The sequence below is a fragment of the Oryctolagus cuniculus genome, chromosome 1 (assembly GCF_051225735.1).
Source record: "Oryctolagus cuniculus isolate XC-2025 breed Fujian yellow rabbit chromosome 1, ASM5122573v1, whole genome shotgun sequence".
NCBI classification, from domain to species: Eukaryota; Metazoa; Chordata; class Mammalia; order Lagomorpha; family Leporidae; genus Oryctolagus; species Oryctolagus cuniculus.
In genome coordinates, this window is record NC_142867.1 from 159,551,429 (window position 1) to 159,563,680 (window position 12,252).

At 39.2% G+C, this 12,252-nt stretch overlaps 1 protein-coding gene and 1 pseudogene across 28 annotated transcripts in view; both read left to right on the forward strand.

Moving 5' to 3' along the window:
• The window catches only part of TRPM3 (transient receptor potential cation channel subfamily M member 3), a 1,000,643-nt gene that overhangs the window by 685,493 nt on the left and 302,898 nt on the right, over nucleotides 1-12,252 (forward strand). The gene's annotated exons all lie outside the window — the stretch shown is intronic.
• Nucleotides 1,679-1,789, forward strand: LOC149128714 (U2 spliceosomal RNA; annotated as a pseudogene).

Genomic DNA, 12,252 nt, shown 5'->3' on the forward strand with positions numbered 1-12,252 from the left:
TTGAGAGTGTGAGATTTAGTCTTGGGTGAAATCTCGACTCTCCCACATCCTGACAGATGACTTACTCTAATTACCTTGCTCTAGAGTGTCTCAGCTTTTCCTGTGTAAAATGCAGGAAAGAAAACCTTCCTCTAGGGGTTTTAAATAATTAGTGAAATCAGACATACTGTTATTAATGATAACAAAGCAAATAGCTTTCTTTCATCACCCACTATTTATTATGTTATCTGCAAAAATGTTTTTCTCAATCCATTTCTTTCCCTTTTTGGTGAAAATATGTTACTTTCATGTTTCTGTTTCGCTGTGTTTGTAAATAGTAAGTCTCTCAGTTCAAAGTAGAAATGATCATCCCACTCTCTTTCCTTCCCTGTGCTAACAGAGGTCTTGCCATCTACATTGAATGCTTTTTCTCTAGTCAGCTGTGTTCAATAAAGTCCTCAATGGAGGGTTCCTATATGAAAAGCGTTTAGGGGACAGAAGAGGCTTTAGAAAACATACAACTTCTCCTTTAGTAGTGTCACTTCTAAATTTTAACTTTCTTCATAGAAAACTTTCTACTTGGCTGAGAGATTTTTCCAGGAGAAAAGTATAACATGTGTTTTGGAATTTCTAGAAATGCTATTATAGTCCAAGAAGATTGCTTCCAACATAGAGAGAGAGAGAGTGTGTGTGTGTGTGTGTGTTAACTGAGATTGGAGCAGTTGGAAGCGGCTGCTCTTAGGCATGCCATGGAATCTTCTGAGTTCGGAGGGGAAATTTTGCTTAGAGAAGCATACTGCAAAATATAAGAGGGCTCCCAGTCTAAAGATGTACAACAAAGCCACCTCTCTCTTCTTGTTTTTCTCTTCTCCTCTGCTTTCCTTGCTACTATCCCCAACTCCGGCTGCAACAAGTACTTTATCAAGAATGACCAAGCTATTCGCTCTGTCCTTTCCTGAAAGAATCAATCTTGAGCTATTCGTTAAATTACAACCAAGTTGGAGCTAACATTGGAAAGATAAGAGGTTGCAGCTTGCAACCTGTCCAGCAAGGCTTGAGAAAATGAAGAATGGGTTTATTATTCTTGGCCAACACAGAACTGAGGGAAATGGAGATTTGTCAACTTCCTCACCCTCACTTAAGGTGCTTGCCTATATAAGATGACTAAGTGTCCCCAACTTAGTATAGCCCCTGTCTACAATATGAGACTGAACCATGAATGAGGGTATTTCAGAAAGTTCTGGAAAAATGGAATTAAAACTTGAGTTTATTTGGATGCAAAAAGTTTTTGAAATCCATGCGTAGATTTTTTTTCATAATACACATTTTGCATGAACTTTCTGAAATACCCTCATACAATGTAGGTTCTCTGGAACCATGCATTGAAAGTTACTTAAGTACTGCTCACGGTAAAAGTGCTACAAATGAGGAAGCAATTTTCTGGGTTATAATCATTATAGATTGGTACACTAAGCACCTTCCCAGCATTGTGCCATGATCCCAGAAGGCACAGGGCAGGCATCTAGTCACGATTATAAATGTTCAGCATCAAATTTGGAGCATGATTATGATTGTAAGTGCTCCTGAGAGTCCCCCTCCAAAGTCAGCACCTTAGGAAACTCTAATTACCGAGATAGGTCATTGCCCAAACACATATTAATTGGTCTTAGGAGGACATATTTCAGAAAATATATAGATCATCGCTTCTCGGCCTTTTGGCTAAGATCAAGTGTAGAAAATATATAGATCATAAAAGGAAAGTAGTCTATATTTTCATCAAATGATAGCTTTGATGGAAAATTAATCCCTAGCAGCTGAAGTTTATAAAACTTAGTGTTGAGTCACAAATAATTTCTGCCCGTTTTTCACAAGTTCAGTCTACTTTCAGAAGATAAAGCTTTCTGTCATAAAAATCTTAAAGAATGGAGTATTTGTGTAATAGTAAAGAGTGTGGATTCTGAATTCAGCCTGTGTTTAACCCAGGGACCATAGAAATGCTTTGTGAAAGGAAGAATGTTGTTCACGTTCTCTGTGCCTCAGCATTTATTCTGTTGCATGGATTGTTGATCCTCCTATCATACATAGTAAATGAGATGACATAAGTAACACTTTCCACACAAGGCCATGCACACAATAGTTATAAAACTTAATCGAGCTGCTATTTTTATTACTACAGGCTGAGCATCTCTAATCTGAAAATCCAAAATCTAAAATGTTCCAAAATCTAAAACATTTTGAATGCTAACCTGACACCTTAAGAGGAAAGTTCCACGCCTGACCTCCTATGACAGATCATAGTCAAAATGCAAACACACAGTACACAACTCCTTCTGTGTTCCCACAGGAAAAAAACCCTGCCCAGCCATCTTCAGCTGGGATGTACCTTTCCATGCACACTGAGATCCCCCCACAAACATGCCTATTGTGTGTATAATGAAATGGCCTGCGTTTAGGCTGGACCAGTGGCAGGGTCTTTGTCCTATACCCAAAATACCTCAGTATGTATATACAAATTTTCCAAAATCCAAAATAGTATGGAATCTGCACCTCTCCTGCTCTCAACCATTTCAAATTAGGGATACTCAGTCTGTCTCATTGTTATCATTTGCTTCAGGCTCTGAAAGAAATTACAAAAACATTTGGCTAGTATTTGAAAGACACCATTTGAATGTAAATATTTTTGTAGATTATTTTAGAAGTTCATGGTATATGTTTTTGCATTGACGCTTTAAAACAATTCCAGAATTTCTGACTCCTTAGCCCACTAATGAACCAGAGAATATGAAGCCATGTTGTCATTTATTTATACCCTGGCTCTGTCACTTGCTACTGGCTGTGTGACTTGGTCCAGTTGACTTACAGTCCCATTGACCCAATTTCCTCATCTGTAAAATGGATGCAGTAATTCCCACTTCACAGTAATTCCCACTGAAACATTAAATGAGTCAATAGGAATGTTCTTCAGAAAGTTTGTGAAAAAATGCATGTTGTGAAAACACTATGCATGGAATTCAAAGATTGTTTACAGTCAAATACACTTATGTTGTAACTCTACATAAATATTTTCAAGTTTTAATACTTAAAACTGCCTGGTATCAAAGCTGCACAGTGTTTGCTGTTATTACTCCCTCCTGCATTGAGGTCATTTATTATAGCTATGAGACAAACTTTCCGGTGGATTGAAATAAGAATGCATGACCTTGCAGCCAGAGAGAATGAAACCTAAGCCTTAGCCTCATGATCTACCTGAAAAATCTTGGTTAAACCACTAATTTAGCTGAGCCTCAAGTTTTCTTATCTATCAGTATGAAGCAGACGTGGTTGCCTTACTTGATGTTTGTAAGGATTGGAGAGAAGATAAAAAGAACCTAGTGTACAGCCAGGGCTCAAGATTTATATGGAAATAATGCTTTGTGAAAAAAATTAGTGGTAGAACACTGAAGCAGCTTCCTTTGAGTGCAAAGATGTGTTACAGGGGTCCCTGGCTGCCTAAGTCCAGGAGTGTTGAACATCAGCGTTGGTGACAGTCACCAGCAGGAAGCTAGTACTGGCAACTCCAGCTCAGTACTCACTGTCTTTCTGGAGTCTCTGTTACCTGGTGGCACCCGCTCTACTTTAGTTCAACAGCAAAACAGCTGCTGTGGGAATGCTGTCAATGAGGAACAAAGCCAAGATCCCTTCTCAATAGATTGTTTTCCCCTACCTGAGCTCTCCTAAAAATTTTAGTGAGTTGGACCCTAAGCACCTGGAGACAAAACCCCAAATGAATTTATTAGAATGCATGTCCTTCCAATGAGTCATCAAAATACTTTTTGTAATTACTCTCAGACTTTGTAGCAAACAGTAACAGTAGCAGCTAAAATTTATTGAACATCTGCTAGGTTCCTGTACCTCTGCCAAGTACTTATTGATGTTATTTCATTTTTTATGCCAGAACAGAATAATATTCTGGAGCCCAGAAAGCCCAAGTAATGTGCACCCTGTCACACAGCCCAGCATGATACTTAACAGTGGAAGGAAAGATGAAGAGGCGGCTAGATCTTTCACTCAGCTCCAGTGGACTTGGTACATTTGTACACTGAGCTCAGGCAGCCCTCCTCAGGCTTCACATGGCTCTGTCAAGCCCAGAGCTGTCTGCTGGTGATCAGGTCAGGCATGGTCAACTACATGATTGGTGGCACCCACTGCACATGGAAAATTTAAGGCCCTGGAAGCAACAGGGAAATCAATCCCCCCCCCTTCCAACAGCTGGCAACTCCAACACTCAGTAGATGACTGACCCACCCCAGAAGGTAGCAACCTTGATGCTACAACATATTCAGTATCCAAGGTGGGTGCACTTCCTGCCAAAGTGCTCATGGACCACCCCTTGTTGTTGCCACCCTGAGATAAAGGTAGCCATTGCTTTTTCCTTGTCCTAAAATACTGCAGGGCACAGAGTTGGCCCTGACCTTAACTCTCAGACCTGGAATGTCTCCATCCTGAGGAGGCAAGCAAAGAAGTGAGACCAGGGACCATGTGTAAGCGGAGACTCTGATCCCTCTGCACATGTTTCCCTGACCCACCAGACTTCAAAGTCAAGGACAAAATTACTATTTTTAAACTTGCATTATTTATTTGAAAGGCAGAAAGATAAGATACAGAGATTTTCTGTCTGCTGGTTCACACGCCAAACACTTGCAACACCTGAGGCGAGGAACCCAATCTGAGTCTCACATGTAGGTGGTAGAACCCAACTATTTGATCTATCACCTATTCCCTTCTGGAGAGCACATTTATAGGAGGTGGAATTGAGGGTGGAGCCAGGACTCCAATCCAGGCACTCCAATATGGAATGGAGGCATCCCAAGCTGCATCTTAACCACTAAGCCAAAAACTTCCCACTAAAATAAGATTAATAAGAATTTCAACATAGCAAGTACAGAGCAATGAGTCCCAAACACTGCATTTCAAATGTCCATGCTGCTAAGTTTTTGAGGTTAGGGCTGCCCTAGATGGTCTCAGAGCAGTTTCCGTGGGGCATACCTTTCTTTTATGAGTCTAATCAGCTAAATGAGGACAATTTTTTCCTTTTTATTACAATAAGACTTTAACACATAGAAATTCAGCTATTTGTCCAGATACTAATGAGCACTGTGTCCACATTGAACACTTACCCTTGAATTATTCTGATTCTCCTGTCTAGACAATGGGCTGGAGTTGTTCATAGGTCAGAGGTTTCATTTTATCAGGCTGGAGAATCATTTTGTGCCAAACTGTGTTGCCTTTACCTCTCATCCCATCCCATTGTTCCAAAGGGAACAACAACCACTGTCTATTTAAAACCTTCTGTCTTTACATGGGGGAGACACGGTTAAGTAATCACCAAGGTTTTTACATCAGACCAACTAAATATGTCTTTGATCTCCTGCTTCTAACAAGAAGACTTGAAAGCTGAAATGATTTTTTTAGCAAAATGGCCAAAAAACTCTTTAGGCAGATTTACTTTTATTTTTTAAAAAATAAGATGTAACATTAACTTTTTCCAACCAGGCAACCCCAATTGAAGCCTTTTTGTATTTAAAATGCCAGTGTGGTCTGGATTCAATATGGTACAGTCTGCAGGAGTTGTGGTTGAATTGATAACTGGAGAAAAAAAGTCCTTATCAAAATATTGCAGGTCCCATTAAAGCCCTGTCTTTATTCAGGAATCCCGTGTGTCTGTCTCACCCCATAGGCAAGACAGCAGTAGGTCACAGGACTTTAGCCACCAAAGACACTTGAGGGGTTGGTTTTCAATTCAGAGGCTCACAATCTCCTGAGAGGCCTTTACGAATTCCCACACCCCAAACTCAGTTTCTAGAGTCTCATTCATTGGTTTGGTGTAGAGCCTGGGCATCCAGAGATTTTTGAAAGCTACCCAGATTATTCTGTTCAGCCAGTATTGAAATGTACTAATTAATCCCAGTCTCTCTACCTAGTTTGTTGGTGAGGTAACTGGAGCCCAGAGATGTTAAATTATTTCCCAGAGTCACTCAATTATTTAACCATAAAATTCTCAAACTCAGCTTCACACTCTGTCAGCTCTGTGTCTTCTTGGTCGTGTGTGCCTGGAGGAGATCATAGCTGATGGATTTGTTTGCAGATATACAATGGAATTCAAAATGTTTGTTTATAAATGGAACCAAATAGTGTTTGTTTTGTTGCAAAAAAACTATGATACGTGTGCATAGTTTTTTCATAATAGGCATTTTCCGTCAACTTTGTAGAGACCACTTTATCTACTGGGTAGTTGAAAGGAAGCTAATTACTAATGTGTATATAGATCTGTTGTACATGGTTTTTGAAAACTTGGTAATGGAAATTATAAAATCACTATTTGATGAGGTTAAACTCTAAAAGTATGATCAGGAAGAGTCTTTGTAAGATTATATACTGGGCTAATAGAACTGTGAGTGCTTCTGAGTGCTTTGGGATATTCTGTCCTCAATTTCCAGGCTTCACAAGCCCCAGTGCAATAGTCATGGAACCAGCACTTCACCAATAGAAACAGTGACACAGGAAGGAGCCATTTGATAACTGACAGTGAGAAGTGATCCTGACTTCCTTTTTAGTACCAAGCCACTAATCACAAGCCCCCCAAGTCCAATCCCGCCTCATGCAAGGACCTGTTAGTTCATTCAGATGCCCATAAAAGTCAGAACAGAAGGGAGGGCCAGCACTGTGGCACAGCAGGGTAAGCCACCACTTGGCATATCAGCATGCCTGGTTCAGTATCCAGCTACTCCACACTTCCAGTCAAGCTTCCTGTTAAAGGGCCTGGGAGACGAGATGATGGCCCAAGTACTTGGGTCCCTGCCCCCACATGAGAGACCCAGATTGAGTTTCTTGGCTCCTGGCTTTGGCCTGGCCCAGACCCAGTTGTTGGAGACGTTTGGGAAGTGGACCAGTGGATGAAGAAAAACTTTCTGTGTCCCTCTCTCTGTCAGTCTCTCTATGTGTAACTCTGCCTTTCAAATAACATAAGTAACTCTTAACAAAAAAAATTGAAGTACAGGGTGCCAAGCACAGAGGATACTAAGGCTCTGTTGTGGCCGTTGTTTTACTAGAACAGGTTCAAGGTAACTTAAAGTGGACTCAGAAGGCAAGAATAACAGCCCCATCTGCAGATATTGTGTCCTCTCTCAGGTACGCTTCTTTCTCTAAGTCGCAGAGTGTAAATTACTTAGAAAAGACAGCAGTGCTGGGCTTGATTATAAGCAAAATCAGATTTGCTTACTAATCATCTCTTGCAATTAATGCTGAGCTGAGTCGTGGGCCAGGTAAGTATAACCCAATTAAGGACTTGTATCCAAGCTCCTCAAGTCACCCACACAATTCTCTTTGGGTTTTCCCTTGCTATTTGCTCTACTTATTAGATCAGGTTGAGCCCCTTTTATAGTTCTCAAGTAATTTAGATAATTATTCCTATCCTTCGTGTTCACATTTAGCTCTAACTATTGAATCTCCCAGGGTGGAAGCCTTATTCCCTGAGCCTTGTGGGCAGGGGGTACAAGACAGCAGGGAAGATAGAAGGGAAGTCAGAGGCAGCGGAGGCAGGCAGCAGTGTGGTCTCTGTCACCTTAGACTGTTACAGTGTTTCAGGGGTTGAATTTCATATTTTAAAACTTGTCTGTCTTTGCATTATGCAGATTTGATCTGGGAGTCATCATTGGTACTTTGCAAACAGGAAATTAAATGAATCCCACTTCGCAAAACAAAATAGCTAATCACCAAGCCGTGGCTAGCCAAGCAGCTTTACTGACAGAAGCAGGATATGGTTTTGAGAAGTTTTGTAATTACTCCATTGATTTCCAGTTTCTACCTTGTAATCTCAAGGCCACTGAGCTGGCAGGATCTTTGGCCGGTCTTTCTGAAACTGAGAATAAAACTAGAATCCATCACTCACATCCCTCCTGATCCTAATCACAGATCTATAGAGAAGCCAGAATCGACTGTTCGCTGAGGAAACATCCCATCTCTTTGCCTCGAGAAAATTTTATGCTAAATAATTCTGGCAGGAAATCCATAGAGTACCCTCTCTGACCTGTTCATATGCTTAGTGAAGTTTTATATTATTTCTGGACTTTCCTTTGGCTTCACATTCATCCCCTATAAGTAGCTGCTCTCTAACTCTGGAAAATAGCAAAAACAATATGGAATAAATTGCATTGTCATTTTCACTTCCAAACTCTTATGGGTCATCAAACTAGGAATTTAATAATAGTGATTGCAATTCCAAATATTTTCTCTCTAGGGTGATTTCATATCTATTAAACCATCACAAGAATTAGACTCTCAGTGCAAAACAAAGGACTTAGCAAACTTGGAAAGCTGGTATCAGCAAAATTATCTCAGCAGTTTAATGTAATATATTCTGCTTGGCCACAGCTTTAATTACAAGTGCCAATTTTAAATGTGACTACAAAGAATTAGGAAATGAAATGATGCTTGTAACGTTTCTAGACTGGAAAATAGGACAAATGTCCCACTACAGGCTTGGAAAAAAGGCATTAGAAATACTGTTAAAATAGATCTAGCAATGATAGGCTAATTATTTAGAGCAAACAGTAATTAACGAATGCCAAGTGATTATTTATAAGAGTGAATGATGGCACTGCAGGATAAGGAGGATGATTTGTCATGTAACATTCTCAAGAGTGTAGCCAGATGTATTGTTCTGAAGTTCTATGTTTTCATTAAACATTTTCATTAAAACAGTTGGGCACAGTTACATGGGTAAAAATTCAGGGCTGAAGAGGTGACTGATAAATTAGGAAAGCCAAATTGCTCTATAAAACTCAAGTTCAGAACGCCTAAGAAAGATGGTTTTTTAAATAAAATAGCACCAGTCTGTTGTAATAACTGTGATAATGCTGGAAAAGGGAGACTGTCTAGTTTTAGACAACTCTGTAGGCTCCAAGTCTGGGGCAGTGAAGCCAGAATAAAGTTGAATTCTCCTTTGATAAGTGAATAGTAATATTTCTAATGATGAAGCAGCAGGAGTGGTTTTAGTGGGGAAAAAATGCAGTACAATTGCTTGTGCTAAGTGGAAAGACTTTTCTTGAGTAGCAGGCAGAGTGAAAACTCCAGAGTTTGAGTTAGGCACTCAGGTCTTGACAGGTCTGCCAGGTGTACTCTCTTTGTTTCCAGTCTGAATGCACACTGCATGCTTAGTTCTTTCCAAAGACATCTGCCTGGTCTATCAGGTATATTTCTCCACATTAAGCTTTGCATGCTAATTTTTACTGCTGAAAAGAAACAAACAAGTGAGTTTTAGTTTTCAAAGTCTTCTGCCACACACACACACACACACACACACACACACACAGGTGGGGGGAGGGAAATCCCTCTAGTTTTCTATTATATCCTAACAGAATTTCACTTCTGTTTGTTATTCTTATGAAAATAATCCTGGATGCACTGACCTCCAAAACATAGATCAAAGACCACAATTTCTATTAGAGCTAGCCTCTCTTTTATACAGAACATCCTTGAAATGCTATTCCAAATGCTGTAAGTGTATCATAAGGGCTTCCTGCTGCCTCGTGGGGCAATAATGATAGGAAAGAAAAAGGGTAGCTAATTCTAGATGTGATAACTAACTTAAGTTCAATTTATCTCTTGAAATCAGAAGTTGATACACCATGGTGCATGAGTGAAGGGAGGGTTGGGCAGCCCAAGGCAGGTATTTTCAAAAACACCTGCACCAATTGCTCCCCAGGTAACTCCCAGTTCAGAAGCAAAGGGCCATTGTGAAAAGTATACCAGTTAGAGAATTAGAGGCAAGCTACTTGGAGTCATGTATAAGAGGAACGCAACCTTTATCAAAAAAAAAAAAAAAAAAAAAAAAAAACCTTTTTTTTTTTCTGCCATATCAGTATAACAGTGGCCTGTAAGACTGTCCGGATCACCCCCACTTAACAGGAGAGGATGCTCAAGTTGGCCAAATGACTATCAATGCCAATGGGAAGTTACCCATGTCTGAGGAATTTCTAAATAGGAGAGACTCATCAGAGTATTTCCCGTGTGACAAAATTTAGGAAGATTTCTTGTTATTTGCAAAATGACCCCTTAGCAATCAATAGACTCCTAAGTGGGCAGTCAAAATTGTGTGTCTTAACAACCAAAGTAACTCCTACTTTCAAATCACATTGGCCATTTAACAGGAATTGATTAATTGCTCTGGGAACAACCTTTTAAAAGTGTGAAGCTGCTGATTTGGCACATGAGTTAACTGCTATATTAGAAGGACTTGGAGAGCTGACTGAAAATCTGATATTTACAGGAATAAGAGTATAGATTTAAAAGTGAAATCTTCCAATATTCTCAAAATGTTGCTTTATCCCTTGATTCTACTTATTCTCTTAACCCCTAAATCATTGACTTGAGTTGATCAACGATATCAACTGAAAAAAAAAAGCTAATTCATTTAAATATTTTATCTTGCCTTTTATTTTCTAAGAGAAGGATACAATAAATCACAACAGGCAACATCCAAGGGCCAGAGCCACCAAGTATTTGTGTTATTTGCTCGCTTCCAGATAAGTTCAGTTAATCACATATTCCTTTGTGTAAGAATTAGTCCTGGTCAAAAGAGCTCCCATGTCAGTTACTGAACATTCATATTTGTTGTGACCTGATTCTATCAGTGTTTACTCAATCTTTTTTCTTTTTCAAAATGTTGATGTAAAATATTAAGGGTGCTTTCTCTCCTTTGGCCCAATAGCAAGCTCAACATACACTGTCTTAGTCTGTTTTGCATTGTTATAACAGAATAGCCAAGACAGGATGATTTCTCAAGGACAGAGATTTAGTTCTTAATAGTTTGAGAGGCTGGAGAATCCAAGGTTGAGGTGAGCAGCACTTGGCAAGGGTTCATCCCATGACAGGAGGCAGGAGAGTGGATGTGTGCATGACACAGGAAGGGAAGGAGGCCAAACTTGTTTCCAATGAACTCACATGATCAACAAATAGATGCCTTTTGGTTCTTAGTGTTTCATTTATAAGGGTGTCTTCAAAACATTCATGGAAAATGCACATTATGAAAAAATCAGATTTCAAAATATTTTATACTAAAATTCCCTTACTTTTAATGTTTTATAAACTTAGTTTCATTTTATTTGAAATGTAGAGTGACAGAGATCTTCTATCTGCTGGTTCACTCCCCAAATGCCTACAGCAGCTGCGACTGAGTCAAACTGAAGCCAGGAGCTGGAAACTCCACCTGGGCCTCCTGCATGGGTGGCAGGAACCCAAGGACTTGAGCCATCAAGTGCTGTCTCCAGGGTGTGCATTAGTTAGAACCTGTATCAGAAGCAGAGGAGCTAGGACACAAACCAGGAACTCTGATATGGAATAGGGGCACCCGAACAGTGTCCTAACTGCCATCCCAAATGCCCATCCCTAAACTTATTTTTTAAATCCATTTTCCATGAACTTTTTGAAGTCCCTTCATAAGCATAAATTTAGATGCCCCAAAGTAAGTTATTTCCCAAGAGAGACTTATTCCTAAAAAGGCATTTAAATTATTACAAATTAGCATAAATAATTACATTCTGAGATGTCACCTAGCTAATTATACATGCTGAAATAATTACAAAATACAAATATATTTTTGTGCAAAATACAAGGATAGAATCACAAAATGATTTGATATGAACTGTCACTTCCCTTCACACTATATTACTGTAAGCACATCTGTTCCTAAGTACTAATATGGTTTCAAATCTCACATTATTTATCTACATAAATTAAATGTGCAGGTGGTAAGGCTGTGGGGTCATCATGGCATTCCAAAGGCCACAATTACAACTCTTCTTGTGTTAAAAAACATTACACTGTTCTCCTGTATAAGGGATCTTTGGGAAATTCATGGAAAATACATATCATGAAAAAACTATGCATGCATTTCAAAAATTTTTGTACCAAAATAAATGTCTTTTAATTCTAATTTTCCACAAACTTTTAAAAGTACTCTGCTATATGTTCTACGATTACTGAAATGACATCTATACAATCCTTTAGAAATCTTAGGAACTACTCTGTAGTCTGGCAAGGGACAAATAATCTTAGGGGTACCTTACATGTTTTCTATATTTAAGAAAACTGTAATTAGAGATCTCAGAAGAATATGGGTTCTTATCAGATTGCTTTTTAGAGGAATAAGATGTGATACACTGAAGGTGGTAAATAAAGAACAGTAAGTAATTCAAAAAGCAATTTTTTTAACATTTCTCATACTAAGAATTCTCA